Raw genomic sequence first — 24,532 nt, 5'->3', positions numbered from 1 at the left:
GAACCACAAGGACTGGACTTCTAGTACTGATTAATCTTCTAATGTTTAGCAGATCAGAAAGTTGGTTGAAGAATTACAAAAAAAAGATGCCAAAAGAAAACAAGATAACGGTGGATTTAACGGGTAGACTAGGATCGAGCTTTTGAGAATAAGAGAGCAAAGCCTCTGGATGATTCCTATGAGTTCAAGATGCTGACTTGAATCTAATGCCTACTACAGTACAATTTAAGATACTTGTGGGTGCTTCAAAGCTATGGTGCATCTATGGCTCCCAATTACGTTAAGGGCTGCAAACATAACTACAGGTGTCATACATGTTAAGTTTTGCAACTACACAAAACAATCGTAACTACGGTAATCCACACACATTAAGTTTCATGCAAGCAGGTACACAAATCAAGCACTTTAAGTTATGCAAACGCATGAAAAACACAGGAATGCATTAAAAATCCGTAGGCAAAATAAAGTAAGTAATCAAAGTATCAAGAATTAACATAGTTTAACATCCAAGGCACCGTGAAAATGGTTAACCACCCATGATTTGGTACAAGTGAGAAGAACGAAAGAAAGGACTAAGGGAAGAAATCATGATCTCCCTCTTAATGATTCTCCTTTGAAATGTGCTTTAGTGTCTTATGGATGAGCTAGTTCCATTTCTCTTGAGCCTCCAACTCGACCCGGGTCCACTGAGTCGTTGCGGTGAAACTAGATCTTCATCCTCATCAATGCTCTCCTAGAGGAAAAGAAATTCACAAATAAAAGATGACGAAAAACCCTAGAAGCTGGAGTTAAAAAAAGGTATTTTTAGGCTCGACATGGCTTAAGCACGGTCATGCTCAAACTGTGCATCTCTGAGAGGCTCTGAGTGAAACGGCTAAGTGTCAACCAGAAAAATTTATGGGAAGGAGGCATGGTTGTACTTCACCAGTGCTTCACTAAAGAAGGATCGTGCAAAGAGCATCTAGGCCATGCTTCTCCTGTGAGCATATGAAGCCGTAATTCTAGAGGAAGCCATGAGGACGAACACAATCGTGCCTCGACAGTGCTTTCCCTAGAAGCACCGCTCTATAGGCTCAGCTACTCAAGTAACTTTAGACAGCGATAATCATGGGGACAAAGCATGATCATGCTTTTCCCATGCTTGGCTTGAACGCGTAGAAAAATTCTTCATTCCTTGCTCATTTTGTCCTCGAATTCACTCCATATTGCTTTAAGCCCTAATTTCAAGTACCATTAAAAAAACACACACAACAGCATCTCAAGAAAGTAAAATTACTGAAAATAAAGCTGAAGCAATGGATGGAAAGAAAAGAAAAGAAGTATTTAAAAATATTTACAATATTAACAAACTAAATCACCAGAATCCAAATTTTCCTAAAAGTTGCCAATCCTCGGCAACGGCGCCAAAAACTTGATGCACTTTTCGCAAGTATACGGGTCGCACACAAGTAGTAAAGTGGTACGCTATGACGGGTAGGGTTGTTGATCCTCAGGGACTGGACGTAAAGTACTAACTCTTCTTCCAATGTCTAGTTAAGCAAGAATTGGATTGTTTTAAAGAATAGAAACAAGCTAAAAAGGAATGAATAGATGGACATGTCGGGTGATTGGGATTGAGATTTTAACTATAAGAGAGCAATGCCCTAAGATGATACCCATGAGCTATAGCATGCTGACTTGTTTCTAAGGCCTACCAGGTACATTCTAAAAATTCAAGTGTGTGCTCAAAAGCAATGTTGCATCTATGGTTCTCACATACACCAACTTTTGGCAAGATAAGCGTGCATTTTCAAACACATCGAGTTTTTGCAATCACACAAGATAACTACAACTATGGTAATCCATACACCAAGTTTTTTTATAAAAGCAGCGTGCACATCAAACTCATAGAGTTGTGCAACACAAGATTTAATACAAGAATTAAAAAGAACTCAGTAAACATTAAAAAGCAAGTAGTCAAAAGCATACAAAGTATCATAGTTCACATCCCGGGGCACCGTGGATGGTTAGCCTCTCATGGACGGGTACAACAAGGAAGATAAAGAGAAAGAAGCAAGGGAAGTAGACATGACTCCCTTCATCATAAGATAATCTTCTTAGTCGAGCTCCGATATGCTAACTCCAGTTCCCTTGTGCCTCCAACTCATCCTTGATCCCTTTATAAGTGTGGTGAAGCATGATCACGGTCTCCTCAAAGTCCTTCTGATGAAGAGATAAACCCCCTTAGAAGGGCAGTTTCGGGCATGAGACGGGTGAAGCACGCTCGAGCTTAAACCGTGTTTACTCACTTGGGCTTTTAAGAGAATTAGTTGAGTGCTCACTTGGATTTTCTAGTGGGGAGGGAGCACGATCGTGCTGGACCGTGTTTCACTTGAGCGATTTTACTAGGGAGCAAGCGAAGCATGCTTCCCTTGTTAAGCCGAAAAATGCTTAGACCCTAAAAATATTCGGGTGGAAGGAACATGCACGTGCCTCGACTGTGTTCGGCTTGAGAGCACCCTCTTGTTTGAGTTTCTGCGGGCATTCCTCCGGGCAGAGCTAATTATTGGGGCAAAGCACGTCGTGCTCTGCCCATGTTCAACTTGAGCACTCAACAAATATCTTCGTTCTTCACTCGTTTCATCACCGAACTCACTCCAGATTGCTTTGAACCGCAAAATCTTGTACATGTGACATCCATACCCAGAATAGCACCAAATATACACAAAATTATGCTAAATGATGTGAAAAATACCGAATTGATGGTATATAAATATGATATGAAATGCATTCATCAGTGACATTCCCAAAAAGAAACATACAATTAGGGCTTTGATTCCAAAATACTAGGCATTCCCCAAACAAAAGATACGATTAGGGTTTTGATTAAAAGAAAATGAGGCAATCACAAAAGAAAACAAAGTATTAGGGTTTCGATTCAAAATAGAAAATAGTATACATTCTTAAAAGAAAACATAAAATTAAGGTTTTGTCTCAAACATAGCAGACATTCAGAAAAAGAAAAGAATTAGTTTTTTGATTGAAAAATAGGAGACATAGGTTAGGGATTTTATTCAAAACTTCTTTGTAGAAGATATTAAGAAAAGAAAACATAGGATTCAGGTTTCGTTTGCAAAATATTAGACATTCCGAAAAGAAAACAAAGGATTAAGGTTTTGATTCATATATAGTAAGCATTCGGAAAAGAAAATATAGGATTAGGGTTTTCATTCAAAATTAGTAGGCATTCCAAAAAAAATATTGGATTACGGTTTTGATTTAGAAATAGTAGATATTAGAATAATAAAACATAGGATTAGAATTTTGATTCAAAAATAGTCGACATTCTGAAAAGAAAACATAGGATTATGGTTTTGATTGAAAATTAGGAGACATTCCGAAAAGAAAATATATGATTGTTGTTTTGATTAAAAAATAGTAGACATTCCCAAAAGAAAATAGAAGATTAGGGTTTTGATTACAAAATAGGAGTCATTCCCAACAGAAAACTTCAGATTTGGGTTTTGATTAAAACTTTGTAGACATTACTACAAAAACACATGTGATTAGGGTTTTGATTAAAACATTGTAGGCATTGTAAAAAGAAAACATAGGATTTGGGTTTTCATGGAAAAATAGGAGGTATTCCAAAATGAAAACGCAGGAATAAGGTTTTGATTGTAAAATATGAGACATTCTGAAAACAAAACATCGGATTATGGTTTTAATTAAAATTAGCAGAGATTCACAAAAACAAAGAATAGGATTAGGGTTTTGATTAAAAAAAAAATAAGACATTCTGAAAAGAAAAACAAAGGATTACTGTTTTGATTCAAAATTGAAAACTAGGACATATTCCGAAAAGAAAAGAATGGATTAGGATTTTGTTTGAAATGTAGGAGACATCCTAAAAGGAAAACTTAGGTTAGATTCTTGATTTAAAACTGATAAATAGGAGACATTCTGAAAAAAACATAAAATTAAGGTTTTGATTAAAAACTAATAAATACGAGGCATTCAAGAAAGAAAACACAGAATTAGTGTTTTGATTGAAAAATAGGAGACATTGCGGAAATAAAACATAGAATTATGGTTTTAATTCAAAAATAGGAAACATAAGATTAAGATTTTAATTTAGAGGCGGACTAAAGTTATGCTCAAAGACATGTGGGTGTATGGCAACCTCCATTGTACTCAATTGAATACATAAAGAGGAGGGACACAAAGGCAGTAATACTCATTTGTTCCAACTTGTGCAACATTAGCAAGAGCTCTGTCAATGTGGTTTCATTTAAGACACAACGCGATCTACCGCATGGATGTGTGCGCATTCATGTGGTCTTGATGAAAAGAGTTGATTCGGGAGCATTTTGGCGAAGTATTGCAGCAAATCAATGTAGAAAAAAAATCACTGTAGCGTTTTGGCCTTCGACATCAGGTTCCTTTGAGGGAGAGTTATAGGGGGAGCTTTCGTTGGCACCAATTCGGTGTGATGTGCCCTAGGCTTGACAAGGGAACCTTTGGATAAGACGAGGCGGCTCCACAAGACAATCGATAACGACTACAAGGGGGTTTTATCCATATATTGCATGTTTTCACTGTTGATTTCATTGTTGATTGTGTATTGCTCCATGGAGAGGAATAAACCCTAAGATGATTTTGTTTCATTGACCTTTATTAAGCTTCTTTAATTGATGTTTTAATTGAGGTCCATCCTTGAATGCTTGTTGTATTGATTTTCCCATAGATTAACACTATGGTTGAGAATCCATCTTGGTAATCCTTGTGGATGAGTGACACCCCATTAGGATTAGACAAAGCAATGTTGGAGAGGGTCGAGAGGGTGAGTCAAGAGGTAGCGGAACATCCCTTTTTCCTTTCAATATTGTTTATCCGACCTCCACATTCCAAGAGTTCTTTGCGGTCATGATAGAGTGAAATGCTAAGACATAAACTCTACTTTGGCTAGTTGTGTAAGCAATAGAGTGAAGTGTTGAAGAAATCCTTAGTGCTAAGTCTTAATCATCAATAGGGCTCTTTCGCCTGGACCAAAGGGTTAGATCTATTTTAGGGAATAAGGTTTAACACATGGAGTCCCTAGAGCTTCTTGCAACCCCACACAGTGTGAGGCATTGAGAGTATCCCTTTCCACCGGGGCATAGTGCATGGTTATTCATGGTTGACCTTAAGTTTGGGACCATGTGTCTTTGAATTTCCATGACTCATTAAACATCAATTAGGAGGTATAATGATTAGTCTTGCACTTGAAACAATAGTCCTAGAATAGGCAATGTCCGGGTGCCCCATCTTTCTATCGATTGCCTCTCCTTATTTCTATTGTGCTATCTTTCCTTCTTTTTTTTTTCTTTTTTTTTTACTTTTATTTGCATTAATATTGTTCACACAACTCCTCAATCATTTTCACAATATTTAAATAGCAGTTCTTATGTTTGTAAGCACTATTTCATGTGGATATAACTACCCACTCACCGGGGTACTTTATTACTTCTACGACCCGTGCACTTACGGTAGACACTCACAAGGGGTGTGTCTATGTTTTTGGTAACGTTGCCGGGGAATAGGCGTTTTGGAAGCATTTTGCACTTTGCTATTTTAGCTATTTACCACTTGTTCTGTTTCACACTCTCTTATTCTTCCATTATTCTGATTCGTTTTTCTTTCTTTTTTTACAGTTCCAGGTTATGACCCGAGAAAACCCTTCGATATTGGTTGAAGGTGATCCGGATATTAGAAGAAGAATTCATAAAGGGGGAAAAGAACCTGTACAAGAACAAACAAATCAAGCCAAGATAGAAGGTGAAGGGTTTTATAATATGGCAGAACAACATGAGCAGTAGAGGACACTCTCAGATTATGCAAGACCTGTAGCACACAGTGTATCATTGTGCAGCTACAGATTATAGCTCAGAGTTTGGAGCTCAAGCTAGGCTTCATCCAGATGTTACAGCAGTAGGTACAATTCAATGGTTTGGCCGATGAGGATTCGAACAATCACATTGAGAATTTCTTGGAAGTGTGCGACATGCTCAAGTTTAATGGAGTCATTGATGATGCTATCAATTTGAGGGCCTTGCCATTTTCCCAATGTTGTCAGACCCCGACCGGCCCAGCCGGTTCAACCGGAAAAGCCGGGAACCGGACATGTGGCCGGCCCGGGTATACCCCATTAAACCGGGTATGGAAAAACCCGATGTTAACTCGGTGACCCGGGCGGTTCAACCGGGAACCGGTTGACCCGGCCGGGTCAATCGGGTCACAATATTAGAGTTTTTTTTACAATATTTAATAATTTATTAGTATTTTCTCATTAGAAACTACAAAATCATGTATATTTATTAATATTGTTTTTTAATTTATAGTCAATAAATGGAATTACAAAATATATATATATATATATATATCATAAACATACCAACAAAAAAATTAGCATTTCAAAATAAAATTTATTAATATGTTATGTAAATACTAAATACTTTCTAATATTCAATTTATTTTATTAATAAAACAATAAAAGAGTGTAATTTTATTATAAAATATAAAAATAAAATATTCTAACTAAATAAAAAATATAAGACAATTTAAAACAAAATAAAATCTCAATTGAAATTGGGTAAGTTACATAATTTATAGATAAAATGTATCATTCATATAAAAGATAAGAATTAGTAAATTAAATTTCTTATCTATTATGACAAAATCAACCAATAAACAAACAAATAAATAAAAAAACACCGAGAGAAGTTCAATAATTATATATCAATATATTAAATTTATAAATTTTTAAAAAAATTTAAAAATAAATGACATAATTAGAAAACACTAGTGCATAATATAAGGTCATTTATCAATTTAAATATCAAATTTGAGTAATTTGTTATATTATAATTATAGTTTTAATATTATGTTTGTTCATTATTAATTATTATAATATTTTTTATATTTTATTATTAACCCGGTTTAACCCCGGTTCGACCCGGTCGAACCTATTGACCCCTGACCCCTGACCTTAACAGGGTCAATGTCCGGGCCGGGTCTGACAACCTTGCATTTTCCTTGAAGGGGAGAGCAAAGCAATGGCTACATTCATTACCTAGAGCATCGTTCTCTACTTGGGAGGAGATAGTAGAAGCTTTTCTTGCCCAATATTTCCTTCCCAGAAAATCAGCGAAGCTTAGGAATGAATGTCTTCTTTTGTGCAAATGGAATTGGAATTTCTTTTTGAGACATGGGATAGGTTCAAGGATCTCCTACAGAAATGTCCTCAGTATGGGTTCCCTAATTGGATGATTATCCATACCTTCTGCAATTGTTTGAACCGAAGCACAAAGCAGTTAGTTGATGCTGCAGCAAGAGATAACTTAGGAAGCAAGACCCCTAAAGAAGCCTGACATCTCATTGAAGAAATAGCTATGAACCGTTATTAATGTTTGAATCAAAACCCTAATCCTATTCCTACTATATTTGAATCAAAACATTAATCCTATGCTTTCTTTTTGAAATGTCTCCTATCTTTCAATAAAAACCTTAACCAAATGTTTTCTTTTTTCATTGTCTCCTATTTACAATTCATGAATCAAAACTCTAACCTATGTTTTCTTTACGGAATGTCTCCTATTTTTAAATCAAAACCTAATCCTTTCTTTTTTTTTTTCGGAATTTCATCTATTTTTGAATCAAAACTCTAATCCAATGTTTTCTTTTCCAAATGTGACCTATTTTTCGGTTATGAATCATAACCCTAATCCTTTGTTTTTATTTCGGAATGACTCAGTTTTTTTTATTCAAAACCCTAATCCTATCTTTTGTTTTGGAAATCTTTGCTAATTTTTAATCAAAACACTAACATTAATTATGTTTTCTTTCGGTAATGGCTCCTATTTTTGAATAAAAATCCTAATCATATGTTTTTTTAGAATGCCTCCTATTTTTGAATTAAAACCCCATTCTTATATTTTCTTTCTAGAATGTCTCCTATCTTTCAATCAAACCCCTAATCCCATGTTTTTCTTTTTGAAATGTCTCATATTTTTTAATCAAAACCCTAATTCTATTTTGTCTTTTCGGAATGTCAACTAATTTTGAATCAAAACCATAATCCTATATTTTCTTATATTAATGTCTCATATTTTTCAATCAAAACCCTAATCCTATTTTCTTTTAAAATGACTCCTATTTGGTAATCAAAAGTCTAATCCTTTCTTTTCTTTTCACAATATCTGCTATTTCTGAATCAAACCCCTAATCCTATATTTTCTTGTTGAAATGTCTGCTATTTTTGAATCAAAACTCTAATCCTATATTTTCTTTTCCAAATATCTCCTATTTTTAGGTTTTTTATCAAACCCCTAATTCTATATTTTCTTATACTAATGTCTCATATTTTTTAATCAAAACCCTAATTCTATGTTTTGTTTTCAGAATGTCTGCTACTTTTGAATCAAAAGCCTAATCCTATGTTTTATTTTCAGAATGTCTGCTATTTTTGTATCAAAACTTTAATCCCGTGTTTTCTTATAGTAATGTCTCCTATTTTTCAGACAGAACCATAATCCTGTACTTTCTTATAGTAACGTCTCCTCTTTTTCAAACAAAACCCTAATCCTATGTTTTTTTTAGAATGTTTACTATCTTTCAATTAAAACCCGTATCCTATTCTTTTCTTAATGTCTCCTATTTATTTGCTTTGAATCAAAACCATAACCAATGTTTTCTTTATGGAATGGCTCTAAATTTTCAATCAAAAGCCTAATCTTTTCTTTTCTTTTTGGAATGCCTATTATCTTTGAATCAAAACAATAATCCTATGTTTAGTTTTTAGAATGACTCCTATTTTCAATTTTTAATCAAAACCTTAATCGTTTGTTTTCTTTTCAGAATGTCTCATTTTTTTAATCAAAGCCCTAATTTTACTCAAAACCTTAATAATATGTTTTTTTTTTGGAATGTCTCATATTTTTAATAAAAACCATAATATTATGTTTTCTTTTTAGAATATCTACTATTTTTTAATAAAACCTATATCGTATGTTTTATTATAGTAATGTCTATTATTTTTTAATCAAAACCCTACTCCTAGGTTTTCTTTTGGGATTGCCTTCTATTTTTGAATCAAAACTCTAATCTTAAATTTTTTTTGGGGATGTCTACTATTTCTAAATCAAAACAAATTGGTATGCTTTGTTTTTTGAATGTCTCCTATTTTTCAATCAAAACCCTAATCCAATGTTTTATTTTCAAAATGCCTACTACTTTTTAATCAAAACCCTAATCCAATGATTTCTCTTTGGAATTCCAACTATTTTTTAATGAAAACCCTAATCCTAGGTTTTCTGTTTTGAATGCCTAATATATTTGAATCAAAACCATAATCTTATATTTTCTTTTCGAAATGTCACCTATTTTGCAAATAACACCCGAATCCTATGTTTTCTTTTCTTAATCTCTCCTATTTATTAGTTTTGAAACAAAACCCTATCCTATGTTTTCTTTTCAGAATGTCTCTTATTTTTTAATCAAAAACCTAATCCTTTTTTTCCTTTAGGAATGTCTACAATTTTGGAAACAAAATTTTAATCCTATGGTTTTTTTAGAACGTGTCCTATTTTTCCGTTTTGGATCATAACCCTAATCCTTTGTTTTGTTTTCTGAATGTCTCATTTTTTGGATGAAAAAACTAATCTTATTTTTTATTTTGGGAATGTCAGCTATTTTTGAATCAAAGCCCTAATCTTATGGTTTTCTTTTTTGAATGTCTCCTATTTTTGAATGAAAATCCTAATATTATGTTTACTTTTCAGAGTGTCTTCTATTTTTGAATTAAAACACTAATCCCTTTGTTTTCTTTTCGCAATGTCACCTATTTTCATCAAAAAGACTAGTTCTTTGTTTTCTGTTTGGAATGTCTCTTATTTATTTGCTTTCAATCAAAACCCCAATCTTATGTATTCTTTTAAGAATGTCTCCTATCTTTCAATTAAAACCAGTATCCCATATTTTCTTTTCTTAATGTCTCCTATTTTTGGAATGCTTACCATTTTTGAATGAAAACCCTAATCTTATGTTTTATTATAGTAATGTCTACTATTTTTTTAATAAAAACCCTACTCCAAGGTTTTTCTTTTTGGAATTCTTCCTATTTTTGAATCAAAACCTGGATCATATATTTTCTTTTGGAAAGGCTGCTATTTTTGAATCAAAACAACAATTGTATTTTTTATTTTTTGAATGTCTCCTATTTTTCAATCAAAACTTTAATCCAATGTTTTTTTTTTAAAAATGTCTGTTATTTTTTTTAATTAAAACCATAATCCAATGATTTCTTTTCGTAATACCAACTATTTTTTCAATCAAAACCCTAATCCTAGGTTTTCTTTTTGGAATGCCTACAATATTTGAAACAAAACCATAATCCTATATTTTTTTTCGGAATGTCTCCTGTTTTACAAATAACACGCGAATCCTGTGTTTTCTTTTCTTAATGTCTCCTATTTATTAGTTTTGAAGAAAAACCCCATCCTATGTTTTCTTACCTGAACGTCTTCTATTTTTCAATAAAAAACCTAATTCTTTTTTTTACTTTTCTGAATGTCTGCTATTTTGGAAACAAAACCTTATTCCTATTTTTTTTTTAGAATGTTTCCTATTTTAAAGTTTTGAAGCAAAACCCTAATCCTTTGTTTTGTTTTCTGAATGTCTCATTTTTTTAATAATAAAACTAATCCTAGATTTTGTTTTTTGAATGTCAACTTTTTTGAATCAAAACCCTAATCCTATATTTTTTTTTCATAATGCCTCCTATTTTTGAATAAAAATTTTAATCCTTATCCTATGCTTTCATTTCGTAATGTCTCATATTTTTAATCGAAACACTAATCATTTGTTTTGTTTTCAAAACATCTCATAGTTTTCAATCAAAACCCTAATCTAACATTTTAGTTGGAATAACTGCTATTTTTTTAATCAACACCCTAATCCTATGTTTTGCTTTCAGAATGTCTCATATTTTTTAGTGAAAAACATAATCCAATGTTCTCTTTTGGAAATGGCTTATATTTTAGAATCAAAACCCTAATCCTATGTTTTATTTTCTGAACGTGTCCTATATTTCAGATTTTAAATAAACCCTGATCTTTTATTTTCCTTTCGGAATGTATCATTTTTTGAACGAAAAAAATAATACTATCTTTCGTTTTACCAATCTCATCTATGTTTAATAACAATCCTAATCTTATCTTTTATTTTCATAATGTCTACTATTTTTGGATCAAAACCCTAATTCTATGTTTTCTTATAGTAATGCCTCTTCTTTTTGAATCAAAACCCTGAACAAAACATAACAGGCATTACGAAAAAAAAAACATAGGATTAGGATTTTTATTCAAAAATTGGAGGTATTACGAAAAAAAAAAATATAAGATTAGGGTTTTGATTAAAAAATAATAGTCATTACGAAAATAAAACATAGGATTAGGTTTTTGATTAAAGAAAAAAATTTGGGTTTTATTTTATAATATAATAGTCATTCCAAAAATAAAGCAAAGAATTAGGATTTGGATTCAAACTAGAAAATAGAGTTTTGTTTCAAAACTAGCAGATATTCCGAAAAGAAAAGATAAAATTAGGTTTTAGATTGAAAAATAGGGGGTATTTCAAATAGAAAACATAGAATTACTGTTTTGATTTAAAAATAACAGACATTCCCCAAATAAAACATAGTATTTGGATAGAAGACATTACTATTTCTGTAGTCAAAGTAGGAGACATGAGTATGAGGAAACATAGGATTATGGTTTTAATTCAAAAATAACACACAGTCCCAATAGAAAACATAGAATTAGGATTTTGATTCAAAAATAGGAGCCACTCGATAAATAAAACATAAGATTAGTGTTTTGATTAAAAAAAATGAGACATTCCGGAAAGGGAAAAACAAGATAAGGGTTTTGATTCAAAACTGAAATATAGGACACATTTCGAAAAGAAAACATCATATTAGGTTTAGATTAAAAAGTTTTAGACATTTCGAAAAAAATAAAAGGATTGGTTTTTGATTGAAAAATAGGAGACAGTCCGAAAAAAAAAACATATGTTAGGCTTTTTGATTCAAAATCGATTAATAGGAGACATTAAGAAAAGAAAACATAGGATTCAAGCTTTGATTGAAAGATAGGAGACATTCTGATAAGAAAACATTGGATTAGTGTTTTGATTCAAATATAGTAGGCATTTCGAAAAGAAAATATGGGATTAATTGTTTGATTGAAAAATAGGAGACATTACGAAAAGAAAACATAAAATTAGGGTTTTAATTAAAAAATAATAGACATTCCAAAAATAAAATTTTGGATTATGGTTTTATTGAAAAATATGGGACATTTTGAAAATATAATATAGGATCATTATTTTGATTGAAATATAGGAGACATTACTATAAGAAAACATAGGATAAGCGTTTTGATTAAATACCGAAAATTAGGGGAGTTTTTCAAAAGAAAACATATTATTAGGTGTTTTATTTAAAAATACCAGACATTGCCAAAGAAAACATAAGATTAGGTATTTAATTAAAATATAGTAGTCATTCCAAAACCAAATATAAGATTATGGCTTTGATTGAAAAATATGAGACATTACTATAAGAAAACTTAATATTAGATTTTTGATTAAAAAATTGTACCATTCCAAAAATAAAACATAGGATTAGGGTTTTGATTGAAAAATAGGAGACATTACTATAAAAAAAACAATGGATTATGGTTTTGATTAAAAAATAGTAGACATTAAGAAAAGAAAACATAGGATTAGGGCTTTGATTAAAATATCATAGGCAATTAGAGAAGAATACAAAGGATTAGGGTTTTGATTGAAAAATATTAGACATTCTGAAATTAAAACATAAGATTAGGGTTTTGAATAAAAAAATAGTACACATTCTCAAAAGAAAGCATAAGATTATGGTCTTCATTAAAAAATAGGAGGCATTAAAAAAATGTATAGGATTAAGGTTTGATTTAAAAATATGAGACATTAAGAAAAAGAAAACATAGGATTCGGGTTTTGTATGCAAAATAGGAGAGATTCTGAAAAGAAAACATAATATTAGGGTTTTGATTCAAATATAGTGGGCGTTATGAAATGAAAACATCAGATTATGATTTTGATTAAAAAATAGGACATTACTATTAGAAAGCATAAGATTAGGCTTTTGATTAAAAAACTAAAAATAGGGGAGATAGATTTTAAAAAGAAAACATATTATTAGTCTTTTGATTGACAAATAGTAGCCAATATAAAAATAAAACATATGATTAGGGTTTTGATTGAAAAATATGGCATATTCCAAAATGAAAACATAAGATTAGGTTTTTTGATTCAAAACTGAGAAATAGGAGAAATTAAGAAAAGAAAATATAGCATTAGGGCTTATGATACAAAACTGAGAAATAGAAGACATTAAGAAAAGAAAACATACTATTAGGGTTTTGATTCAAAATTGGAAAATAGGATACTTTAAGAAAGGAGAACATAGGATTAGGGTTTTGATAGAAAAATAAGAGACATTATCATCGGAAAACATAGGATAAGAGTTTTGATTCAAAAATAAAAGCCACTACATAAAGAAAACATAGGATTGTGAATTTGATTGAAAAGTATAAGACATTATGAAAAGAAAACGTATGATTATTGTTTTCATTAAAAAAATAGCAGGCACGCCATAAAGAAAACATAAGATTAGAGTTTTGATTAAAAAATATGAGCATTAAAAAAATTTAGGATTAGCATTTCGATTAAAAAATATGAGATATTACGAAAAGAAAATATAGAATTATTGTTTTGATTAAAATAGGATACATTACTATAAGAAAACATAGAATTATTGTTTTAATTGAAAAATAGGATGCATTCTAAAAAGAAAACATAGGACTAGGGTTTTGATTCAAATATAGAAGGCATTCCGAAAAGAAAACATAGGACTAGGGTTTTTATTCAAATATAGAAGGCATTCTCAAAAGAAAACATAGGACTAGGGTTTTTATTCAAATATACAAGGCATTCCCAAAAGAAAACATAGGATTAGTGTTTTGATTCAAATATAGAAGGTATTCCGAAAAGAAAACTTAGGATTAGGGTTTTCCTTGAAAAATAGTAGACATTACTATAAAAAAAAAACATTGGATTATGGTTTTGAAAAAATAGTAGACATTACTATGAGATAACAAAGAATTAGGGTTTTGATTCAAAAGTAATAGACATTCTAAAAAAAATATAGGATTTGGGTTTTGATTCAAATATAGTAAGCATTTCGTAAATAAATCATAGGATTAAGGTTTTGATAGTAGACATTCCAAAAACAACACATATGATTAGGGTTTTGATAGAAAAAGAGGAGGCATTCTGAAAAGAATATAGAGGATTAAGGTTTTGATTGGTAAAAATGAGACATTCCAAAAAGGAAACATCGAAATAATGTTTTGATTAAAATTCACAGGCATTCCAAAACAAAAGATAGTATTAAGGTTTTGATTAAAATAATGAGACATTCCAATAAGAACACAAAGGATTATGGTTTTGATTTAAACCTAAAAAATAGGGAACATTCCAAAAAAAACATAGGATTAGGATTTTTATTAAAAAATAACAGACATTCCTAAACAAAAACAATGGATTGATTTTTTGATTGCAAAATTGGAGACATTACAAAAAGAAATCGTACGTTAGGGTTTTGATTCAAAACAAATTAATAGGAGACATTAAAAATAGAAAACACAGGATTCGGGTTTTGTTTGCAAAATAGGATTAATGTTTAGGTTCAAATATAGTAGCCATTCTAATGAGTGCATTTCATACCATATTTTTGTTCCCTCAATTCATTTTTTACTCATCCTTTAGCATATTTTTTTGTGTATTCGGTGGTATTCTTGGTATATTTGTCTTTGTGCATGATTTAGGGGATCGAAGCAATTTGGAGTGAGATCAAGGAAGAAACGAGCAAAGAATAAAGATTTTACTAAGTGCTCAAGTTGAATAAGGGGAGAGCACGGTCGTGCTCTATCCCACTGATTATTTCAGCCTAGAGATGACCCAGTGATAATTCAAGCAGGGGGATGCCCTTAGGCCAAGCACTATCTCATTACGACCTTGTTCGTCCCCTTGATTATTCTAGACTGAAGTTTGTTCCTGCCTAACGAGGGAGGCATGCTCAGGATGCTCCTAGCTTTGTCATACACTAGCGAAGCACAAGAGATGCACGATCGTGTTCCTCCCCTTGATTCTCCCATGTGAGAACTTAACCGATTCACCTAAAAATCTCAACGATGAAGCACGGTCCAAGCACAATTGTGCTTAGATCGTGTCGAGCCTGAAATTAGCCTTTTTAACTTTAGCTTCTACGGTTTCAAGCTCATCTTTGTTCGGGGATTTTCTTCTCGACCGGGAGAACTTTGATGAGGGTAAAGATCAAGTTTCACCACACCATCTAAGGGGATCAAGGATGCGTCAAGGGACAAAGGAAGTGGGGCTAGCATACGGAGCTCAAAGGAGGAAGTCATGTCTTCTTCCCTTAGATCTTTATTTGTGTCTTCCATGTGGAACCCATCCATGAGGGGATAGCCGTCGACAGTGCCCCAAGATGTTGAGCTATGATGCTTTGTATGCTTTTGAATACTTTTTTCTAAATATCTATGAAGTTCTTTTGGTTTCTTGTGTTTAATCTTGTGTTTGCATAACTTGATGTGTTTGATTTGTAGAGTTACTTTGGTAAAACTTTGTGGGTTGATTGTCATAGTTGTAGTTGCCTCATGTGATTGCAAAACTCGATGTATATGAAACCACAGTTACCTTAGCAAAACTCGGTGTATTTGGAAAACCATAGATGCAACATTGCTTTGAGTAGACATGAGAACCATAGAATGCTATATAGCTCCTAGGAATCATCTCGGGCATTGCTTTCTTGCTATTGCAACAATCGATCTTAATCTACCTGATAATTCCACTTGTCCTTTCCTTTATTTATTTTATTTTCTCTTTGTAAACCGAATCCTATTCTCGTTCAACTAGTGATTAGAAGAAGAATCAGTACTTTAATTCCAGTCCTTGTGGTTCGACAACCCTACCCTCACTGGGTACCACTATATTAGTTATGTGTGACCTGTACACTTGCGGAGAGTGCATCATGTTTTTGGCATTGTTCCCAGGGACTGGCAACTTTTAGGATAATTTAAACTCTAGTGATGGAAGTAGGTCAAGAAAAGGAGATGGTCAAAAGTCAACAAAAAACTATTTATAATTTTGCCTGAACAAATGTAGAAGAAGTAGGGTCAACCATTGTTTGACCCCCTATTGCGGTGAAAAACTTTTGATTGAATCCCAATTTAAATCAAATGGTGCTCCAGATGTGCCAGTTTGATGGGTTTCAGGATGATGACCCATATGAGCATTTAAGGAGTTTCTTTGAAATCTGTGATACCTTTAAGGCGAGTAATGTGTCTGAGGATGTTGTTCACGAAGACTCTTTCCATTTTCATTGCGAGGAAGGGCCAAATAGTGGCTAAGTTCCTTGCTACTAGGGTCTCTTACAACATGGAAGAAGTTGTCAAAACTTTTCTTACAAGATACTTCCCTCCTAGCAAAGATCACTAAGTTGACGAGTGATATCTCCTTCTTTCTGCAATTAGAATCAAAATCCTCGTATGACACATGGGAGAGATTCAAGGAGATGTTAAGGAAATACCCACAGCATGGAATTGTGGAATGGATGCAAATCCAAATCTTTTACAATGGACTGAACAACGGCACCAAGTAGATGCTTGATGCAGCATCGAGAGGCTCTCTGTATAACAAGGCAATCAAGTGAGGAAAATAGTTTGATTGAAGAAATGGAAAACAACGGTTACCAATGGAGTTTCGATTGGAACAAACAAGCTAAAGAAGCCAGTATCTATCAAGTGGATGCCATTACAACTCTTGCAGCACAGGTTGAAGCGATTACTTAGAGATTGGACACCATATAGACAGTCTCTCATGTCTTAGGACATCCTTCTGACAGTTGGGAACCTCGAAATGAGCCAAGTTATTCTTCTTCTTTTGATACGGGTACAGGGCAAATTGAGCAAGTAGATTTTGTTGAGAAGAATCATCGCTATAAGAATAACTCATACAGCAACACATACAATGTAGGATGAAGGAATCACCAGAATTTTTCATTGAGTCAACTAGGATAAGGGCAAGTCACACAACAGCAGCAGTATAAACCTCTTTCTTAGGGTACACAATAACCATCCTCTTTTTCATCCTCAGAGCCATTTAATAAATTTACTGGTTTGTTAACCCCATTCATCAAGAGCACTAAAACTCGTCTCTTGGGTCATGAGGACATGATGTCGAATACTAACACTACTGTGAGAAATCTAGAGCATCAGATGGCCTAAATGTCCAAACTAATTGAGGAAAGGCTACCAAGGTCCCTCCCTAGCAACATAGAGGTAAACACGAAGGAATCCCTGAAGGGCATCATTTTGAGGAGTGGGATTCAACTCCTAGGCCTTGCTGAGAGGAACCTGAGGTCGAGATTATAGAACCCGTTGTTGACATTTATCCTAAGGCTCTAACTGACTCAGAGGAGCAAACAAAGGGATAGGGCACGGGAAAAAAATGTACTGTCAGCATATCAACTGAAACTCCTTTACCCAGTGAAAGTGAAGAAGGATCAACAGGAGAAGCAGTATAAGAGATTCCTCGATATGTTCAAGAATTTGCATATTAATGTCCCATTTGTTGAAGCCCTTCCTCAAATGCTGAGGTATGCTTAATTTTTTAAGGAACTGCTGACGAACAAGAGGAAATTGGAGGAAATGTCTTCAGTGACACTCAGTGAGAAGTGTTCTGCGTTGATCACTAACAAACTCCTAAGAAGGAAAAGAACCCCGGGGGTTTCATTGTTCCTTACACTATAAGGTGGTCAGTGGATGAGAAAGCTTTAGCCAATCTTGGTGCGAGCATTAACCTCATGCTGAACAAAATTTTCCATAAACTTGAGCTTGGAGAACTGAAACCCACCAATATAACTTTGTAGCTAGCCGACACGTTCAGCAGGAAACCAAGATGTTCTGATAAGGTGAACAAGTTTATTTTTCCAGTGGATTTCGTCATTCTCGATGTTGATGACATGGTGGAGGTATCATTGATTTTGGGAAGGCTGTTCCTAGTGACTTCAAAAGCTCTTATCAATGTTAAGGATGGTTGAATAGCACTTTGTGTTGGCGAAGAAGAGATTATTTTCAAACTCCGGGATTCCATAAGGCATACTATGGATTTTGATGACACATGTTATTGTGTAGACGTCATTGATGAGTTTGTGTAGGATACATACATGAAAGATGAGCTTGCTGAATTATTGGAAAACACTCCCTTAGAAGATGAAACACCGGTGGAGGCATGGAAGAATCATATTGTTTAGACTTGGTGGCAGGCGAGGTCTTTGCACCACTGGATCCGCCAAAGAAAATAACCTCCCTTGCAATGAAATGGTGGAAGAAGGTGACCACCAAGAAGAAAAAGGCACCCATCTCACCACCTATCCCCAATATTTCCCCATCGTTCAATTCCTTGATCTTTTGGTGAGGTCAATTTGCTTAATTCATTATTGCCATATGCATGAAGTTGTATTTTAGGTGGCCATGAGAGGTCTCGATTCCACGAACCTCCTTGAATGACGAACAGGTATGTCAAGCTAGTGATGTTAAACAAGCCCTTCTTAGGAGCCAACCGAAGTTGTTTTGTTTTCCTTGTGGTCAAATTTTGTGTTCTTATCATTGTTGTTTTCTTTTCGTCTATTTCTGCAGATACCTTGTTCTTTGTAATTTTGATCTCTCATAGCATTTTTTATTTTTGTTCTGCGTGTTTGTAACATTTTTTTATCACCTTGAGCATTTGTATTGTTAGTCACAGAGGAAAATAGGTTTTCCATGGAATTTTTTAGGCCGAGCACAGGCAGAACACGCCCTTGCTTGTGCCCCTGATTTTATCTATCTTAAGTTTTTGAAGCATTCCAGGGCGAGCACAGGCTAACTACGAGTGTGTTAAACATGTAACCGTGGTCTCTAAGCAGTTTTCATGATCGTGCTCTTCCCTTAGAAACTTAGGGTGACTCTTCCAGAGAAAATCAGGGAGAGGAACACGCTTAAAGCATTACCGTGCTTCACCCCGGTAGTACTCCCCCTAATTCTCACACCCGTGCACTAGCATGTTTTACCAGTGTTCAGACGCTAACGGTTGCACCCCCAGTGTCTTTTGAAACCCCGCTCATGAGTGCTTGTGTGTTAAGATTGGGAAGTGTTCTTTCCTTACGATTACCTTTATCAGGTTTAAGCGCTAATAAATGTGTATTTGTGTTCTTTTGCGCATGTAGGTTTGTGAAGGTAAGTATTAAAAAAAGAAGCCAAAAGTAGATCGTGAACTCACTATTTGTTGGAATCTTGGAAGGAACAGACCCGAAGACACAAGTGGGGCTCTATTATACGTGAATGTGTGCCAACATCCTCCATGTATTCAAGCCACTACAATGAGTTGGAGGGCCACAAAGGCCGTCACTTTTGCGTATCCCAACTTGTGCATTGATAGCAAGATCATCACCAACGAGGCTTTTGATTAAAGAAGAGTTTCGATCTACGGCATAAATGTGTGCCCGTTTATGTTGCTGCGATTGAGCCAGTTTTTTTAGATCTTCTTTTCCCCTTCTCTCCAACTTTTCTCCATCTTTTGAGAGGCCGTCGGCTAGTGTTTTGAGTGGCTTTTGGTATGTCTTTGGAGTAGTTCGCTGGATTTGACACTGTGCTTCGCTTGGAAGAAGGTTATTGGGGGAGCTTTCGTCGGCACCGATCCGGCGAGGTGTTCCCTAGGCCGGACAAGGGTACATTTGGAGAAGATGAGGCTACTCCACAAGAACATTCAAACGAATGCCGTGGGGGTTTTCCTATGGATTGCTTATTTTTAATTTTGATTTCATTGTTGATGATATTGTGCTCCATGGAGAGCTAAATCCACTAGTGGGTACTTGCATTTTGTAAACCCTAGCATGTTATTGTTTCATTGACTTTCCATTATGCTTTCCTAAATTGATTCTTTTATTTGAGTTCCAATCTTGAAAATTTATTGAATGATTTCTCCATTAGAGTGACACTACGATTGATAGTCAATATTGGTAATCTTTGTGGATGGGTGACACGCCTTGAGGGTTAGACAAAGCTAGATTTGAGAACGTTGAGAGGGTGAGTCGAGAGGTAGCGGAGCGTCCCCTTTCCCCACCGGTGTGATTTATCCTACCTCTATTTCCTAGAGTTCTTTGCGGTTACAATAGAGTGAAGTGCTAAGTGATGAACTCCGCTGGGGCTTAGTTGCGTGAGCAACAGAGTGAAGCGTTGAAGTGACCTTAGTATTTGGGGCTTAATTGTAATTAGGGGTTAGATCTACACATAGGAATAGGGTTTATCATTTGGAATCCCAAGAACTCCATGCAACTTTGTGCAGTGTGAGGTGTTGAGACCGAGCGATTACTCAACCGGTACACAGTGTAGGGTTAGTCACGGTTGACCTTAGGTTTGGGATCATGTGCTTTAGGATTTCCACGACTCATTGAGCATTAATTAGGAAGAATAATGGTAGGTCTTGCACTTGAAGATAAGCCCTAGGGGGGGCATTGTCCGAGTACCCCACTTCTATCGATTGTCTTACCTCTCACTTACTTGTGCCTCTCATTCTTGTTCCTTTTATTTATGTTTACGTCACATCTTATCAACACAATCATTATTCATCTTCACTTGGTTAAGTAGCAATTTAGGTATTTTTATTCCCTGCTCTATATGGATACGATACCCCACTCACTTGGGATTTATTACTTTGACAAACCTGTACACTTGCCGGTCGCACACAAGGGGCGTTGTCAAGTTTTTGGCGCCGTTGCCGGGGAGTAGGCGTTTAGAGATACTTTGCACTTTGCTATCTTAGCTATTCATTCATTCGTTCTATTTCACATCTTATTCTATCATCGTTCTTCTTTGTTTTCTTTCTTTTGGTGCAGTTCCAGGTTATAAACTGAGGGAACCCTTCGATATTTATTGAAGGTGATCCTGAACTTGAACGTACACTCAGAATAAGGGATAAAGAACCTGTACAAGAACCGTTGAGTCTAGCTGAAGTGGAAGTTGAAGAGTCTGACAACATGGCGGAATAAAATGATCAATAGAGAACACTCTCTGAATACGCCACACTGTCAGTATTAGAGACACAATCTAGCATTGTGTGGCCCCAATCATAGCTCAGAATTTTGATTTAAAACCGGCATTCATCCACATGTTACAGTAGTTCGCACAATTCAATGGTTTGACCGATGAGGATCCAAACACTAACATAGAGAATTTCATGGAAGTGTGTGATATGCTCAAGATCAATGGTGTTATGGATGATGCCATCAAGTTGAAATCCTTCCCATTTTCCTTGAAGGGGAGAGTGAAGCAGTGGCTGCACTGATTACCTAGAGCATCAATCACTACATGGGAGGAGATAGTAGAAGCTTTTCTTGCCCGTTGTTTCTCTCCTGAAAAATCTACAAAGCTTAGGAATGAGATCTCGTCCTTTGTGCAAATAGAATTGGAGTCTCTATTTGAGACATGGGAAAGGTTCAAGGAACTCCTGCGAAAATGTCCCCAACATGGGTTTCCAGAGTGGATGATCATTCAGAATTTTTACAATGGTTTGAACCCAAGCACAAAACATCTATGTGATGCAGCAGTATGAGGTACCTTAGGTAGCAAGACCCCCGGAGAAGCCTGCAATTAATTGAAGAAATGGGGTTGAATAGCTACCAATGGAATGCTAGGAAGAAGAAGAAAGTGGCCTACATCCATGACGTAGTTGGGGTTACATCGTTGGCTATTTAAGTAAGCTTCTAACTTCTAATAGAGTGACGGCTATGACTACTAGCACCAGGTATGGTGGGGAACATGCCCCATCGGGTTGCCTGATGTCGTTGGTGGTACACCATCTGTTGAGCAAGTTGACAATGTGGGTAATGCAATGAGAAACCAAGGCAATACTTATAGAAATACCTACAATTCGGGTTGGAGGAATCACCCTAATTTCTCATGGAATAACCAAAGGCAACAAAAGGCCACCGCACCCCAGGGTTTCCAACAACAACAAGCCCCCGAAGATGGAGAATAGAGTTTTAGGCTTGGAGACCCGAATGATCGATCTAAGAAAGCCTTGACTAGATTTGTACAATCATCGGATACGCAGTTCCAATCGGTCGAGGCTACACTTCCCAACCACACCGCTTCATTGCTGATTGTAGGTGATCACTACAACATGAGAATACTAATCCACGACAACATGTGAAGACGATCACTATGAGAAGTGGTCGTGATGCTGATTGTAGGCTTCCAAATGAGAATACCAATGTTGAAGCACCCGAGGTCGTGGAGGTTGAGGAGAGATCCAACAAAGAAAAGGAGGTGGCACCTCCACCTTACAAGCCAAGAATCCCTTATACTTCAAAATTGAAGAACGACCAAAATGATGAGCAATATAAGAAGTTCTTGGGTCTATCCAAGCAATTGCACATCAACATTCCTTTTGTGGAGGCGTTGTCTCAGATGGCTCAGTATGCTAAGTTTTTGAAAGATCTTTTGACCAACAAGAGGCATATTTCCTGTAGACTTCGTAGTGTTGGACGTCGATGAGGATATAGATGTTCCTTTGATACTTGGGAGGCCATTCTTGCGCACTTCCAAGGCATTGATCAACATGGACGGCGGGGAGTTGACACTGAGGGTTGGAGATCACAAACTCACATACCGACTCGCCGAAGCCATGCGACATTCTCTTGACTTTGATGATACTCTTTATTTTCTTGACACTACTGCTGAGATAATTGATGAGTATGTGCAGGAAATGTTGAATCCGGACACGTACGAGGGATTGTTAGACCAAGAGGTGGAGAACGAAGAAGTAATGATGCTTGGTCTAGAGGAAGAAATACCATTTACCCTGGGATTGTGAAGAAGGTGCTCCGAAAGATGAAGAAGGCAAGGAGACGCCACAAGAAACGCCCCAAGGCTGTTGTGGATGTACAAGAATGGAGTAAGAGTGATGGACCTTCAAGTGGTAACAAGCCCGACAACTCCCCCTCTACCTTTAAAAGACTATGTTCATCGTGCTTCCAAGTCATGGGTAAGAGGGAAACATTCATCTATGAACCCCCGTGAGGTAAGACAAGGTATGTCAAGCTAAGTGACGTTAACCAAGCGCTTCTTGGGAGGCAACCCAAGTCATTACTGTTTTCCTAGTTTTTAGTTTATTGTTTGAATGAATAAGGTTTTAAGTGTTGGTGTCTTGATTCTTAGATGCTTTTGCTGTGATTTTCTCATGGACATTGTAATGTTATCATGTGCCTAATCGTGTGTGGCGAAGAATCTTGGTCGTTTGAGTGTTTTTTTCATGTTTTCCCTGGTTAAAATTACATTGTTAGGCAGGCTCTGAGTGTTTATTTTGTTCAAAAATTTTTTGCAAGATCCTGCAAAGTTTTGTAAGTGTCTAGAGAAAAACACGCCCATATGGAATTTCCGCACGGGCGTGCGTTCTCATTTAGACCTCATCCAGAGACGGCACAGGGGCATGGACTCGCCCCTGTGAACGAGCTTGTGAATTTCACACTCCCGTGGGTAATTTCCGCACGGGCGTGTGTCATCCTGTAGAGACTTTAGCATTTTTACAGAGAAGACACACGGGCATGGGTAATTTTCGCGCGCCGGTGTGGATCTCTGCAGATGAGCTCCTTTCCATCCCGAGAATACACAGGGGCGTGCGTTAGCCCCTGTGAACAGGCCTTGTGAAGTTCCACGCCCATGTGGAAATTCCGCACGGGCGTGGGAAACACTTAGGGTCCGTTTGATACGTAAGATTTTGAGGGACAGCACAGGATAACTTCTATTGTCATGCGTTTGATTTACAAATGAGACGGGAGTACAGCACAAACTACCCAATCGGTACAGCACAACTTCCTAATTTTTTTGTACCGCTAAAACCACGGTACAAAAATTCTTGTGTAGTACAGGACAATTTATGACAAAATTGTCCCTATTTAAAATTAAAAATTATATACTCATTAAGAAGTGATAACATGATTTATTTTGTTTTATTTATTTATTTATCTATTTATTTATCTTTTTTAAATTGAGTTGTTTATTTATCTATTTATTTATCTATTTAAAATTTTATTTATTTATTTATTTATCTATTTATTTATATTTTAAGATTTAGATATTAATGAAAGTTTGTTTGTTGTGGATTAAATGTTTTTAAAATTATGTTAAATTTTTTTAACTTATTGTTATTGCTGGGTATTGTAAAATTTGATAAGATTTTCATAAAATATTATTGTATGTTTTTTATTATAAAATAAATATAGAATAATAAAAAGATATTATCGTAATTTACTATTTTGTGTTTCGTACTGTTCAATGAAAATCAAACATTGAAC

The 24,532-nt window shown here is 35.1% G+C and overlaps 2 non-coding genes across 2 annotated transcripts; both read right to left on the bottom strand.

Annotated features, from left to right (window-relative positions):
- Window positions 1-7,167: 7,167 nt before the first annotated feature.
- LOC120272730 lies at window positions 7,168-7,273 on the bottom strand. The gene has a single exon (XR_005540270.1). It is a non-coding gene; the product is annotated as a small nucleolar RNA R71 (small nucleolar RNA).
- A 14,330-nt stretch (window positions 7,274-21,603) lies between these two features.
- LOC120272908 lies at window positions 21,604-21,710 on the bottom strand. Its single transcript, XR_005540441.1, has one exon. It is a non-coding gene; the product is annotated as a small nucleolar RNA R71 (small nucleolar RNA).
- Between the last annotated feature and the right edge of the window lie 2,822 nt (window positions 21,711-24,532).

Source organism: Dioscorea cayenensis, chromosome 11, assembly GCF_009730915.1.
Source record: "Dioscorea cayenensis subsp. rotundata cultivar TDr96_F1 chromosome 11, TDr96_F1_v2_PseudoChromosome.rev07_lg8_w22 25.fasta, whole genome shotgun sequence".
Classification (NCBI taxonomy): domain Eukaryota; kingdom Viridiplantae; phylum Streptophyta; class Magnoliopsida; order Dioscoreales; family Dioscoreaceae; genus Dioscorea; species Dioscorea cayenensis.
The sequence above is the reverse complement of the archived record's forward strand: the minus strand, read 5'-3'. Positions and strand labels throughout refer to the sequence as shown.